Source organism: Pseudoliparis swirei, chromosome 6 (assembly GCF_029220125.1).
Source record: "Pseudoliparis swirei isolate HS2019 ecotype Mariana Trench chromosome 6, NWPU_hadal_v1, whole genome shotgun sequence".
NCBI lineage: Eukaryota > Metazoa > Chordata > Actinopteri > Perciformes > Liparidae > Pseudoliparis > Pseudoliparis swirei.
Window position 1 is genome coordinate 18,169,170 of NC_079393.1, and position 14,970 is coordinate 18,184,139.

A 14,970-nucleotide genomic window follows, 5' to 3' on the forward strand; every position below is an offset into this window, starting at 1 on the left:
ATGAGTAAGAAAAAGGTAGAAGGGCGGGGTGTCGATTTATAGCTGACTCCCAGTATCGTAGGAACTCTTTCGGGACCAAGTCGGTATCCGACTGAGGAGCCCCTTCACGTCCAGAAAGCTGCCTTAACATAACATAACTCTGACTCAAGACCACCGGAGTGATCTGTGGCATATATATATACACACATACACACAGCTTCACAATGACACGGCTTCTGTTATTGAGTTTAACATGAGAGAGTCGGCTACTCCTCGGGAACCACAACGAGAGAGGGGAGGGGGGGGGGGGGCAACACAAAGACAAGTGTTTGTTAAAGAGGGAATATTCAACAGCAGCAGGACGCACACAAGAACCCAGCCTCAAATACGTCAAAACAACGCTGACCACACAATTACTGTGGTTGGTTTCGTAGAGAAGATAACTGAGCACCTGTTTCAGGAAGAAAGTCGACCACATTAACTGTGCAACATTGCAACATACAACCTGTAACACTTTGTGTTTAGTTCATTTGAGAAAGATCCAGGCTTTACTCAGCCAAGGCACCCAGGCAACTCAGTCAAGCTGCGTCTTGGAGCACAGCCCAGAGTCAAACACGGCACCTTAAACCGCAGAGAAGCGGGTAACCCGAGGCTGAGAGTACGTCTTATCTGCTCATCTTTATGGGTGACAAAAGTGTCCGCTCTGGTGTCTTTGTCACTGGGCTGTGGCGAGCATGGCGGTCGTACGTACACAATCACATGCACACTCAGTGGCACACATCTATCTATCTGTAAAGTAGTGTTTCGGTATACTCCTTGTGCATGCTTAAAAGAAAGGATGGAATGAAGATGTGACACTTCGCTCCGCCTTTGATGTGTCATAGTCTCACATAATTGTCATCTTTGTCATCTGTAGTTATTTGGTAAGATATTTTCCTTTAACAACTGTCTCCTAACAAAACTACAACCCTCATCCTGAATACTGTCACATGCTTCCAACTCGCCACGCCCTGGTTCTGCACCTGCATTTAAATAAATGAAACAATAGAATTACTAATGCTTTAATATTTCAGGACATCCCACAATGTGAACTTAAAGTTGTCAGAGAGAACCTGGGGAATATTTTATATATATTTATTTGTCAAATATATAATGTGAAATGATCGCAGTTCTGATTCTTGCCACGCCCTCCTGCACATCTTCCCATTCGCTTGTTTTTCTTCTAATGTGCTTGATCAAACACATCTACACTCAACGACAGGTCTAACGTCAAGCCTCTCCGCGTGAGGGACGAGTCTGTCACTTCAACCTGCCTCCTCTGCTCTGCTCTCCCGTCGGTTGATTTATTAGCTTCGAGGCAGACGTTCTTTTCTTTCTTGCTGGCGTCTTGACCCCCCTCATGGACCTGTCCGGGGCCCTTGGCCGAGGCACCGTGTTATTTACTGCCCAGATAGCTCCGTGTGTCGAGAGTCAACACGGCATGGCTGGTTGAGCAAGGGAGCAACCTGCTATTCTCTCTCTCTCACACACACACATACATACGCACACAGTCACATGACCGTCCCAGGGGGCTGGCAGAGATGTTTACCCGCGCTACAATCACTACACACGGTAGAATTGAGAGCCATGGACAGAGAGACAAACAGGCAGGCTGAAACCCCAGCAACCTGCCAGTGGTGTCAAGTGGGGACAAAAGAAGAGGAAATGTGAGGCTTTGGGTTTGATGAGTTGACAGAACACTCATGAAGGCTAAAGTTCAAGCTGACAGGACATGACAGCATTCACCCAGGTGAACTTTACAGTCAGCTGGACTCATTTGGGAATGGGAACATAGCCTAAGGATGACTGAGCTCTGTAAGAACAATCTCAGATCAATCTAACCTCTGACCTGCACATGTTGGATGACTAAAGAAAGATTCAGGCTATGGATGTTTGTACCGCTCAATGACCTAAAACTATTCCAACAACATTCCCTAAAAAGGTTGACTGAGGACAAAAAACAAGTAGAATGGCTTTTAGTTGGCAACAATTCATTCCCTTCGGGATGCGTTTCCCAAACCTCCAGCTGGGATGAGAAACACCAAGATGCTCGTTTCAAATCGGTCCAAAGAATTCTGCAACAAGGATGTGTTTTGAAAAGGGTTCATGTGTCAAGATCTAAAAGCAGAACTGCAGTGAAATTCTTCCTCCAAATCCCCTCCTTCCTCTCAGTAATTATAGCCTGCCAACTGACAAACTACAGGTCTGTTGTGTTTGTCTTTACCTCCTCGGATACAACAGGTGAAGTAAGGCCTGTGTGTGTGTGTGTGTGTGTGTGTGTGTGTGTGTGTGTGTGTGTGTGTGTGTGTGTGTGTGTGTGTGTGTGTGTGTGTGTGTGTGTGTGTGTGTGTGTGTGTGTGTGTGTGTGTGTGTGTGTGTGTGTGTGTGTGTGTGTGTGTGTGTGTGTGTGTGTGTGTGTGTGTGTGTGTGTGTGTGTGTGTGTGTGTGTTGGGCTGGATGCCAGTCTCCTTCTGGTTCTGCTAGCCAAGTACATAATACCCTTCCTGGTAAAAACACAGAGCACCTCAGAACTGAGGGAGGAAGAGCCCTACTTCTTAAAAAAATGACTGTTCAGAATACGAAGATTTTCTTCTCATTGACAAGTTTCCATCTTTCACAAGAGGATGGGGACAGCAGCCTGCTCAAGAACAAAATTAATGTTTCCCCCTTTATTAAATCCTGTGGGAAAAGTGTGCCATGGCAAACTTGGTCAGGATGATTAATTTAGAGAATTACAGAAGATTTGAGAAATTGGGTTGACTTTGGATTGAAAGTAGTGGTGCGATGAGGGAGCCGGATGTGAGGATGTGAATGTGAGGCAAGGAGGACCGGGATCAATCTTTTATCGCTGCAGTGTGCTCTCATCCCTAATGGAGCCGACATGAGCAGAGCAGAGCACTACCTTCCGTCACATTGCACCGGGGAAGGACGCACGGAAAGAACAAGAGGGAGCAAGAGTGGCAGACGGAGCAACATGTGAGAAAGAAAGTCAGAGGGGGAGAAAGTGGTTCAAACTGCCCCCCCGCCCACCGAAAGAAAATCTCGAACCAAAACACGCAAGCACATTATTTCGCTGACATGCTGTCATCGCGTTTCCAATTACTTCTGGCCCTGAGTGCATCTGCAGGAGTTGGGAAAACACTCCTGATAAGGACGGTGAGAAATTAAGTCTCTTCCCAGCATGATGACGACTTTGAAACATTCCCATCAAAAACCCAGAGAGATCTCTCGGTGTGCATGGGTGGACTTGCTTTCTTTGCCATGTGAGCTGAGTGACAGACAGACACATGGACGGGGACACAGACAGACAGACAGACTCTCCTAGATAAAGAGGAGAGTCCATCTGTGTATTCGAGCAGTGAAAGAGCAGTAAAAATAACATTTCGGAGAACAAGGCACGACGACTCTCAGAGGACACTCTGCTCTCTCTCTCCACGCTGAACAGGCTCATTCATGTGATAGAAAACGAGAAATATGTCGGCAGTGAGGGAGACACAAAAGGGAAAGAGAGAGAAAAGAAGTGCCAACTAAACAAGGCTTGAAAGAAAGCTGAAAGTTGTATAAGGCATTCTGATGGCTGGCAACCATTATCATCCGCCAACTGATAGTTGCTTTATGAATAATATCTTTAGTGCTTCAAAGACCAATTCTCTATGCTATACTTAAGACGACTGGTTTCTGCAGAGTTGGTATCAACATCTGACAAAGTTAAATGAGCAACCAAGGATTGCCAAGAACAGGAATATATAACAAAAAAAACAAAAAAATAAGTAAAAACTGAATGAGATTGCTAGAATTAAAGTAAATGAATGGGAACCGAGTGAAAGCTCTGATATACGCCTAATTCAAAGTTTTCCATTTAGTTCTTTCCGCTATCACCAATTATTACGATGACGCTATCTCTCTGGAACCAATCATCGTGTGAAACACACAAACAGAGATAACACATGAGTTATAACCGTGTAACTCCCACAGTCAGTCAGGAACAAAAATAATCACTCCCCAGGCAGGGCGAGGGATTTCCAATCGATGGCCCCGAATGGATAACAAGTACAGCCCGCTATCTGACACGTAGCATGCTGGCAAATGTTAAATAAGATGCAAGTCATGCATAGCGGTGAGTCAATGTTTAAATAGGCTTAGAGTGGTTGTGTGCATTAGTGTTGGCTTTTGAGATGTGGACAACGTTAACAGTTGAATGAGGTAGGAACGTGCTCATGCCCTCCATAAATGAGTCGTTTATCCCCCGGTGGGACCAGGAGCAGCCCGTGGGACAGGGCAAGAGAAGCCTGCACATGTCTTATAGTTCCAACACACTTTGTACACAGAAACAACATCTCTCTGACTCGCACTGGGAGTCCTCCAAACACAGAGAGAAAAACTCACAAAACAAGTTAAAGAAACAAAAGTGCCCAAAGAGGGGAGTTTCAGCCAAACAGGTTTGGGTCCTTTTCCCCATACAGGAATACTTTGTGTGGCGGGTCTGTAGTCAACAGGTACATGTAATGACACAGTTCAGCGCCCTGAAAACACGAGATTCTCTTTTTATTTCTCTCACTCTCAAAAAATATCCACACACAAAGCTCACACATAGTGCTCCTAACACACACACATAGTGCTCCTAACACACACACATAGTGCTCCTAACACACACACAGAGCGCTCCTAACACGCAGGCTGGATCAAACGGACAGAACCAGATCGGCCGACTTCAGAGAAACTTCCCGACGCTGACATTCAAAAGGACAAGGACACAATCAAACAATCCCCAAAAAGAAAGCTCTGACACTCACCGAGTGAGAGGACGTTCTCCTTCTCTTCTGTGTCTTTAATTCCTCTGTCGTTTTCTTTAATTCTCTCCGTCTCTTTTCCTCAAATCCTTTACTTCTGTCAGAGCAGCAGAGCCGGTTGTGCGGCTGTACGAGGCAGCGACTGAACAAGGGTGTGTGTGTGTGTGTGTCTGTGTATGAGTCCAGAATCCTGAGGTCAGAGGCAGTCTCACTGGTCACAGGGAGATATAAAGGATGTCGCGACTTCAGCGCTCTATCTTCCTGCCTTCTCCTCGCTAGCTGCCTCAGGAATGCACTTCTCCTGGGTGTCCTCACCACAGCCAAGATCTGACAGACTGCTGGGGATCTCTCTCTCCCTACCTCGCTGTCTCCACCCCTCCTCCTTTTCTCTGTCTCTCACCCACACAGAAACACCAGTCACTCCTCTCTCACTCTTGCTCTCCCCACCCTTTCTTGGTGCTGACGGATTAGACGCCTCCCCCTTTATCAGGTAGTTGAAAGAATGTGTTCGGCTTTGTCGCTCTCGCTCCGTATCAATTTCATCAGTTATTCCTTTTTCATCCGACATTCTCCGATGACACAAAGGGCGGCTTGTACGACTGCGATAGGAGAGATAAGGGCAGAATAAACGTGAACTCTTTGCATGCATGTGTATTTGCATACGACTCTGTTTGTACAATGTACAGCCTGAGGCATTACACATCCACCCTGTGGCCTCCAGTCACGTGAACAGCTGATTACACAAATGAGTCCGTCAGGTGATTTTCTTCCATTTCCTGGAATGAGGTCATCGTCCGGCCGACCAGGTGCAATTGGTGAGTGTGCGTGTGTTTGGGTGTGTGTTTGTGTGTGTGTGTGTGGGTGTATGTGTCTGTGTTTGAGTTGGACAATGCCCTGTGAGAAAAATCCGAGAATGAACCAACCGAAAATCTGACAACCCTGGCGTAGGGAGCGTCTCGTGTACAAAACAAAAAGCCGAATCAATTATTACTTCTCAACATGCAATCATAAAACAAAGCCAGACTCTTGAACCTTCCATCTCCACAGCTCCCTCCCACAGAGCTAAGACATGCGTGACCAATGGGTCAGGCAGAATGTGTAGGAGCCTCTCAGCATGAGCCGAGTCCTTGTTTTCTATTGACACCCCTCTTGACACCCCTCCTCTCTCATCCATCATCACAGCTCCCTAAATCCTACTTTTGAACCATTATTAGACTCGTTTTTTTTCTTTCTCCCATACCATCCCCCCTAAAACAAAAAGTAAATGTACAGAAAATAAAGTGCTACATGTCAAAACTTATTATAATATATAATAAAGCAAAGTAAAATCATAAATAAGCATACAGCAAAGTAAACGCCTGATGTTATCAGCTGTTACTGCAAGATTGCAAAGCATCTGTTTGCAAAATAAACATGCTCATGAATTAGAAAAATAAAAACTACCATAAAGCCTTTAGAAAGCACAGGGATGTTAATTTAAGTTATTTAAGCACCTTTGAAAGGCAATACCAACATTTAAGAAAAACCTGAATGTATTTTTTAACACAGTTACCAAGATATGTTGATTTGATGATAATAAATACTCTTCCTCAATATATACAGATATACTGTCTCCGTCGGGTTGTAATTTGAACCCAAAATGTACAAATCTTTGTGGTCAATTTGACATTTGTTCTGCAACCATGGTTACTTGTGTCTAATCATTTTTGACCATCTTACATTCATTTGTTTGCCTTTGAACTGAGGACATTGGATAACAAGTACGTAAACAAATGTGTTAGAATTCAGTGACAGTTCAAAACGTAGTCGTACAAAGTCAAAAGAACATTTGACTTCCTATCAGCAGCGGCAAGACATCGACAATCACAATATCTACTTCATCCTTGTGTTTACTTTGGCTTTATCTGACGTCAGATTGTATCCTGATCAGACTAATGAGGACATGTAGTCACCATGCCTAATAACCAGTGAGCCAGTCGTATAAGGCAGATGTTCCAAAAATAGACATCTTGGATTAATTGCATTAATTTGATGAATTATATCAACCAAGCAAAAGACCACTGTGTTGAAGGCTGAAGCTTTTAGCCGGGGTGAGTCACGGGCCCGCTAAGAGTCGGCTCGCATCGCTATGAGCCGTTTCACTGTCCTGCCTATAAAGCAAAGCTTTTGGCACATCTAAGAGCCGTGTTGTCTGACAAATCACTTGAACCTCACTGGTGGGGGGAGAGCCTCCCGAGGCATTGCTAAAGTACTTGAGGCGAGAGTGAGAAAAGACTGAGGTGCCATGGAAGAGTGACATATTAAAAGCAGCAGAGAAGCGAGTACACTTCATGGATCCTGGCTGAATATTACCAGTCAGTGGTGTCCGTCATCACACCCACACAAAGTTAATTTGTCAAGGGCGTTGGTGGTGAGTCCTCCGTATCTGTTCCAGAGTCTGAAGATGGAAAGACAACAGGACTGAAATCAGAGTGGTGGGTGAGGGTATTGTGACGTGATGTGGAGGATTATTGCTCCAAAGCCTCCGAGACCTCTCGGACACCTTCCAGGCATTCCTCAGGGCACCTCCCACCGCTGTTCCTCCCTCATCCCACCCTCCCCTGTCAAGCCCCACATATCATCCCTCTTTTTCTGTGACTCAAACATTCTTGCAACCCCCTTCCCTTCTCCTCATCCTCCTCCTCCAACCCTCCCTCTGCATTCAGCAAAGAAAGCTATAGAAAACAAAGACGAGGTCTAAAAAGGGCTTTAAAACCAGCGCTGAAAGAATGAATCCTCCCCAACGTTGTACGTGTTTACCATTTGTCTCTGAAACGCTGAAATTTGCACCCAACTCCAAACTCTGAATGGCTATTGGACTACTTTCAATCTGCACCTAATAAGTTAATACCTCCACATGTGATAGTAAATATCAATGTGTCCAAAGAGTGGGGAGCCAGCCATAACTCAACTCAGATGAGACAGGAAGATGGCTCTCGGGCTGAGAAATAGACTGGTTGGGTCTGGAAGTGTTTCAATAGGTTTTGTGGAGGGGAGCAGAGTGAGGGGCATACATGCTGATAGTGTCTTTGTTGGCCATTATTCACCAAGAATGAATAGCATTAAGTTTCTGCCGCTGCTCACTCCTTTCAGCCCCCCCCCCCCCCCCACCCGCCCGCCCTTCTTCTCGCTCTATTTATTCAGCCTTTCACTTAAAATCGCCTTCAACAGGTGGGCAACAGGTTGGTCAAGACTAAAGCCTGGACAGTGAATGGAATGAGAGAGGACAAATGCCATCTCTATTTTCAGATCCCAAACAAGTTGCAGAATCCTGAACTTTTGTTGACATCGGTTTTCATAGTCATGGCCAGCAACGCAAGATAGTCATGATCTGTTTTGGCCAAACACGCCTAAGTATAGCATTGCCGTCTCATTATGGTCGGGACGGCGGTGTTGCGCCAGTCGTGATCTATGTCTTGTGTATCATTATGACAAGCGAGATGGCTTTCACCAGAGAAGGTAATTGCACTGTTGAGACGTAAATATAGCACATCCCACGCCGAGAACAGACAAAGACTTTTGTTTTCGTCCCAGAATACCCGGCCCAGAAGATGATTCATGTGATGGAAGCAAATGCATGTCACTAAATCATCTCCTCAAAAACAACAGCTGTATTGAAAATACATTGCCACGGTGAACCAGAGGACAAAGAAAAGACACGGGAGGACAAAGCGAAAAAGACCGACGCGGATTGGATCAACATTTATACTGCAGGTAAACACACTTTGCATTCCTCCAAACACATAAGATAACCAAGCACACTCCATTGGCTTTCAGGGACTCGGTCGTACTCTTTTCATTCTGAACCGGTCCAGACTGGCACCACCGTTCAAAAAGCATGTACCCTGAGGGTCACACTGTGCAGCTCTGTGCTGTTGGTTACAGCCTAAAGCTACTTGGAGAACGCTGTGACTGTCGTAGGGCCTCCAACGTTTCACTCATGTGCAAAGTTGGATGGGATGTTGACGACCAGCCTTTGTTGTTTGTCTGTGACTTTCCCATGTAAGAAATGCAAGTGAGCCAAGGAACTAAAGAGAGTCAATATCAATAAGACGTGACTGCCAGTGGCCTCCGTATACACGCATCAGGTCCTTGCTGAGGATTTCTCATCACAGAAGAGGGACCCAACCCACAGGCTCCTGGTCAAAGCACGCCATGTGCACGGAGAGAGCAAGGAAACAAAGAGCAGGCAAGAGGAGATATTGGCCTGCGTGGGGGTTGAAGCTGCTGATTTAACGATGATCTCACTCAAAAAACAAAAGCCAGTGGAGGGGGGCACGGGATGCACAGGAAATGCTAAGTTAGTGACAGGAGAGCTATCAGGTGGGAGCAGGTCAGGGGTCAGAGGTGAACAAAAGCTTGGTAAGCCCCACACAGAGCGAGGTAGAGGCCCTGGACGCAATACTGACGCCCAGTCGCTCTGTCTACATGCCTGCGCCTGGAGTTTGTTTGTCTGGCAATGTTTTCTTCCATCTGTCTAAATGCTTATCCCATTTGTCCTCCACATCGACTAAGATGTCCTACTCACTTTTCTGTCCATTTAGTCGAAACACTGTTTACAATACTGCTCGAGCATCTGGGGGAGAAAGGGCTATCCAAACACCTGCAGGAACAACAGCATTTAAAAGCTTTCACTGCACCGGGGCCGTCATCTCTTTCCTTCAGTGGCTTTACTGGATCAAAGGAAAGCTGTCGCTGTGTAGAGTGGGAAAGTCTTTTGTAGCTACAATTATGACCTATAATAAGTGCACGTGCACACACTCACACACACAGAAATGTAAGCATGCATGCACACACATACAAACATGATGTGTGTGTGTGATCACCACTGCATAATAAAGTTCTCTAATCACACCATCCTAACAACATACATTTTAGTCTGAAGCAGAGGATTTATGCAAAAAGGATTCACCAGAACTTCAAGTAGACACTTGAAGACCTGTTGAATTTTAACGAGGCCGGTGAGACTGCCATCTGCATCTTTATCGGGGTGGTAGAGGGTCTGAGTGTGTGCTGGCGTGGGCATGTTCATGAGAATGAATTAATGACGTGTGTGTGTGTGTGTGTCAGTGGACATGCCGGATTACTAATCAGTGCTTAGACAAAGGCCATATGTGTGTACGTCTGGTCATCTCACCCACACATCTCCCACATACTCTCCACGTCTGCGTAAAACCCTATCAGCAGGAATGTTAGGACTGTCAGGTCAGCAGTGGTGACATCATGGCAGCCTGTCAGATGCAACAACAAGCCCTCAGTGGCATTTTCCTGGTGGTTGCATCAGCAGTGCGATACCAGACTCTGGATCAATGACACACACACACACACACACACACACTCACTCACTCCAGCACTGCTTCCTGCTCTATGAGTATTCAAACATTCAATACAGACAAACAACTGGTAGACCGAAAAACATCATTTTAACAAAGGTTTAGAAGTGATTTTAACAAACCCCGATGCATGACCTTTCACAAAACATGGGCTCCAGACTTTTTACCTGCAGGAGGTGGTCTAAGGTCAACAACCAGACAAAGAAGCTTTATTGTTTACTAAGAGACGAGAGTATAGCCTGAGGGAAAGCTAACTAGGGGAAGAGAAGTATGCAGAGGAAGGGACCACTTAAGGCCATGCAGCTTGCCATTCATGAGTTGTCTAAGCAGCACAAATAATATGTGAATCTAACCTACATGTATGATAACATTATTCCTCGTAACATCACTTCTGCCACTGGCAAACTCTCTTTTATGTGTCCCCAGCCGATGTAAGGGGGTCAAGTGTCAGCCACAACAGATGCTCCTGTGTGTGCACGCGAGTGTGAGCGTGTCTGTGCAAAGGATCCTTCAGGTCATCAGATAGAGTGCACCTGTGTGAGGGGCAGGGAGCCCGTTTTCAGTGTTACCACGGTAACGCAATACAGACGCGACCATCTGGTTGGTGGAGCCCAACAAGAGGGGCAGAGAGGGCACCACTTCAGGAAGGTAACCATGCCAGAGAATCCTCACAAAGTGGCCCGATACCCAAACACGAGCCAGACCGCGTCTGTGCCCTGACGAGCGGAGCAGGCAGCGCACACAGCTGTTGAATCTTTCATGGACATAAAAAAGGAACTAAGCCTACTGTGCAGCTCTTGTTTCAGCGGAGAAATAACTTTGAACCATCTTGACCGACTTATCTACACCTGGTTTCAGTCATGGTCTATCCTTCTGTGGTGCCACACCATAACACATGTAAAGAATGTGCGCACACAGTTCTTAGTTATCACAGGGCACCATCATCCTGGTGCTGAAAAATACGTGTGAAAGATTCATCATCAGTTAGCACCACTTAATCTTATACCATATGGTCACAATAATAAGCATGCATTTTATTAAACACGTCAAATGCTGTTACCATGTTGAATGTTGAATACGGCTGATTAAGCCAAGTTACATTCTACTTTTGCAGCCACAACTAGAAAGGAAAAAAAAAAGTGTAAACTCAGTGGGAAAAAAAAAACCTTATCTCTGAATAAACAAGGTCATTTGTTTCACTCACCTCCTGCAGATTAACGGTCTCTGTGAAGAAAAAGAAGAGGAGGAAGATCTACACAACCCTGTCGCTGTCTGTGTGTCGTGCTCACCGGCTACCTGATCCACGACAGCCTGTGAAAGAGACAAAGTGACAGAGAGACCGGATCAGAGCAATGCTGAGGGGAGGGGAGGGGAGGGTGGGCAGCTGCAGGGAAAAGTGAAGTGGTGCCGCCATTCCCCGTCACCCGGGAAACCAACGCTCTTTCAAAGAAAGTCGACCAATGACGAACACCGGCAATTGTGTTTTGACAAAAAGTCACATGACTGCCAAAACACCCCTCCCTATACACAGAGTGAGACGGGAAGGAAATAAAAGAAGTATGGTGTTGGGAGGTGGAAGGTGATAAAGACGGGGGGGTTTGATCAGCGGGGAGGGGGACAGAAGGAAACATTTAAGGAATGAGAAAAAGAGGTAAAGTAGTAGAATTGGTCACCAGGATGGATTAAATCCCAAATGTCTGCAAGAAAGAAGAAACCGCCTCATCCTCCTCGCAGTCCCATCTCCACAGCAGCTTTCTACGACAGGTCTGCTTGAGAGGAACAATGCTGAGCGACACCAACGGCCCGGCTCCATCTCCAGCTGGCACACTCAGACATGACCCATCTACTTCCATCTTAGGCCATTTATATAAAGAACGTAGAAAGCATTCAAACATCCTTCCTGCACTCTCTTCAACAAATGACGTATTGACCGTGACTTGATAACCAAAGGAACTTTTAAAAGTTACCTTTGTTGTCTTTTCATCACTGTAGTAAATGTATTGTGTGAAATCAATAAGGAATCATCTATTATAACTATTCAAAAAATATGTATCAACAGATCTTTAAAAATCATAATGACACATTCCCAACACATCTGAAAACAGCTGGATTTTGGAAACTATTTGTTTTATTGCTGCACAGATTAAATGCACTAAAAATAGAAATACTGCATAAATCTGATCAATAACAAAAGATTACATTTATATATATTATTTTTACATGATTATGAAGTTAAGAAAGCAATGTTTAAATCAAGCCTGGTCTTGCCTCACACATACACACGTACTCTTCCTTTAAACCAGCCCTTTGCACAGCAGAGGTTCAGGATCCGATGAAACCAGCAGAGCCACATCATCTGCAACACGCAGCAATGCAGAAATCCCTTTTTCCAGGTGACTAATTTGATTGAATATTAGCAGACGGTTAGAAAGAGACCTGGAAATGCATATACATAGTAATAGAGTGCTGTAGAATGAGTCTAAAGCCCAGAAATGAGTTAGCATGTTTTCACTTTTTTTGCACGGTTCCCGTCCCTTCAAGTTTAGACAAAGGGAACCAGTGCGATGCTAACTTCCGGGTTGGACTTGAAAAATACATCATCCCTTTAGCACTATTAATCCACCCACGCCTAAAATCAGGCCCTTCGGGCTGGTCCTTTTAGTTTGAGAACCAGGTGAGTGTGATCTCTTGCCACACAAACAAGGACCCAAAACTGAAACATTTGATTTGATCTATTTGTATCAGCAGAGAAGTTCACTTATTTCCCTGAAGTCCCAAAGTCCCAATCCTTTTGAATGTGCAGTGTATTCCACTTGTACCATACACACTGGTGATTCACACTGGCATCTGTCCAGGCCAGTAAACTAAATTACAGTGATGCTCTCCAGCGTACATTCCCAGGCGAACAGTGAAACAATACAGTCTCCCGATGTGAAGCAACATGTTTATTACACATCTATCACTTTCTCAGCAATGTACTGGACACTTGAACGCAATCATCTGCCCTGTAATACATCGCCTCAGCGCCAGTAAATTGCCCTACTTTAGCTTTGGCCGGTAGAAATACATTTACCGAGTGCAGAGAGGCTCAATCACCTCTCCGCGGTGTGCATGTGACAGGATAGCTGATGAGCTCGGGCAAGAGCAGGTGACAAACCCACAGTATCCAACGAGTTGACAGCGAGGACACGTCTAAGCTTCCACCATTGATTTTTCTTTTAAAAAGGAAATTGAGAGGACTACCTGAGGATTAACAATCCTGTATCAGCTCGTCAATAGACAATAGGCACATTCCGCCTCTGGGTTTACTGCAGATTCTTGGGATCTTCCTGCAGATGGAAAACGCAACCTGGAGATTAGACCTCATCATGAAATGACACTGAAAGCATTCAGCCTCACAAGATTGAGGAACCTATAGTTTGCAAACTGCTCTCGCCTATCCATTCTGCATCTAGGCCTAAGAAATCTAAACACAGCCCGTGGGGCCATATATACTCTTATAAGACATGATCAGCTGGTAGTCTACATATAGTTTCCGCTTACCACTGTTCGCTTCAGACAATGATGAATACATTAATTGGTGAGCGAAATTGCTTGAGATGTAAGGACCATGAATTCAAAGAGCAGATGAGGTGGCTTTATGAAAAGGCCCAATCTAGGTATCCGGCTCATGCTAGTTTGATCTACGGTGGATCTGAACTATTCATATGTTCTTAAAAGTCCATTAGACATAAGCGTATATGGGGGAGGAAGAGGGCGGTGTTTCAGTTATTTAGTATCTGTGAGAATGACCAGAGTGAGGTTAAAATTCATTAAACACTAGAGGAAAATGCTAAATCGATCCCAAAATGAGAAATAAGTTGTCTCTTTAAATGTAATAGCTTAATTTCAGTCCGAGTGTTTCGATGATCAACAATCAAATATAATTGACATTTCGCTGAATATGGCAAAAACAAAACACAACAGAATCTTATCTCAGGCATATTCTCAAAGATATACTCCCGCAAACATTATCCGACCTCATTTATCAAGAATGACTCCACAAATTAATTAGACAGGCAACACCGCTCATGCTAATGGGCATCATTAAGGCTTACAAATATGTAAATGAATGTATGAAATGCTTATAACAAAGTCATAAAGAGGCCACAGACAATTTACAAAGTTGAGTTATTCACTTGTGGTTAATCAGTGATGTGGGGGGGGGGGGGGGGAAGGGGAAGAAAACAACATGACAATAAAAAAAGGAAGTAAAAGTAAAAAGGTACAAACAACAGAGGAGAAGTGGGGGAAGTACAAACAACAGCAAACAGGTACAAATACAGAGATGTTGTCGGACCAAAAAGTGAACAGAGCAGCTAGACAAAACAACAAGGTGGACTGGTAAACAATGACAAATGTTCTAATGACAACGGTCTGAACGCACACACAAAAGGTTTGCATGTTTCATATGTGCGGTAAATATATACTCGGCCTCCTCCGCCCCAAATGATGTGATCATATTGTAGATTAAAAAAGAAGGGGGACAAATATCTGAGTAAAGCGTAAACATTTACTCGATATGACGATCAATGGAAAAATGTGTCTCCGATTATCAATTAACCTTTTCAAATAAGTATTATTATTAAATTCATTAATCAGTGTATGTAAAAAATGGTTGGCAGAATAACCAAGTGTTACAAATAATTGGTTTCACCACTATAGTAAATGTGAGAATGCCATTAAGAACGGGAGATATGGTCAGAAATCAAAATATGGTAAATAAATCCATGTGCTCATCTGGAAGGTTT

At 44.6% G+C, this 14,970-nt stretch overlaps 1 protein-coding gene across 2 annotated transcripts in view; it reads right to left on the reverse strand.

Annotated features, from left to right (window-relative positions):
* Window positions 1-14,970, reverse strand: part of LOC130195723 (ras association domain-containing protein 8-like) — a 30,838-nt gene that overhangs the window by 15,132 nt on the left and 736 nt on the right. Inside the window, exon 2 of one of the 2 annotated variants that reach the window (XM_056417410.1) lies at window positions 11,385-11,491. The gene's annotated coding sequence lies outside the window, so the exon portion shown is untranslated. Of the gene's footprint in view, window positions 1-4,811; window positions 5,169-11,384; window positions 11,492-14,970 lie in introns of those variants that run through there. The other variant, XM_056417409.1, reaches the window with a different exon arrangement.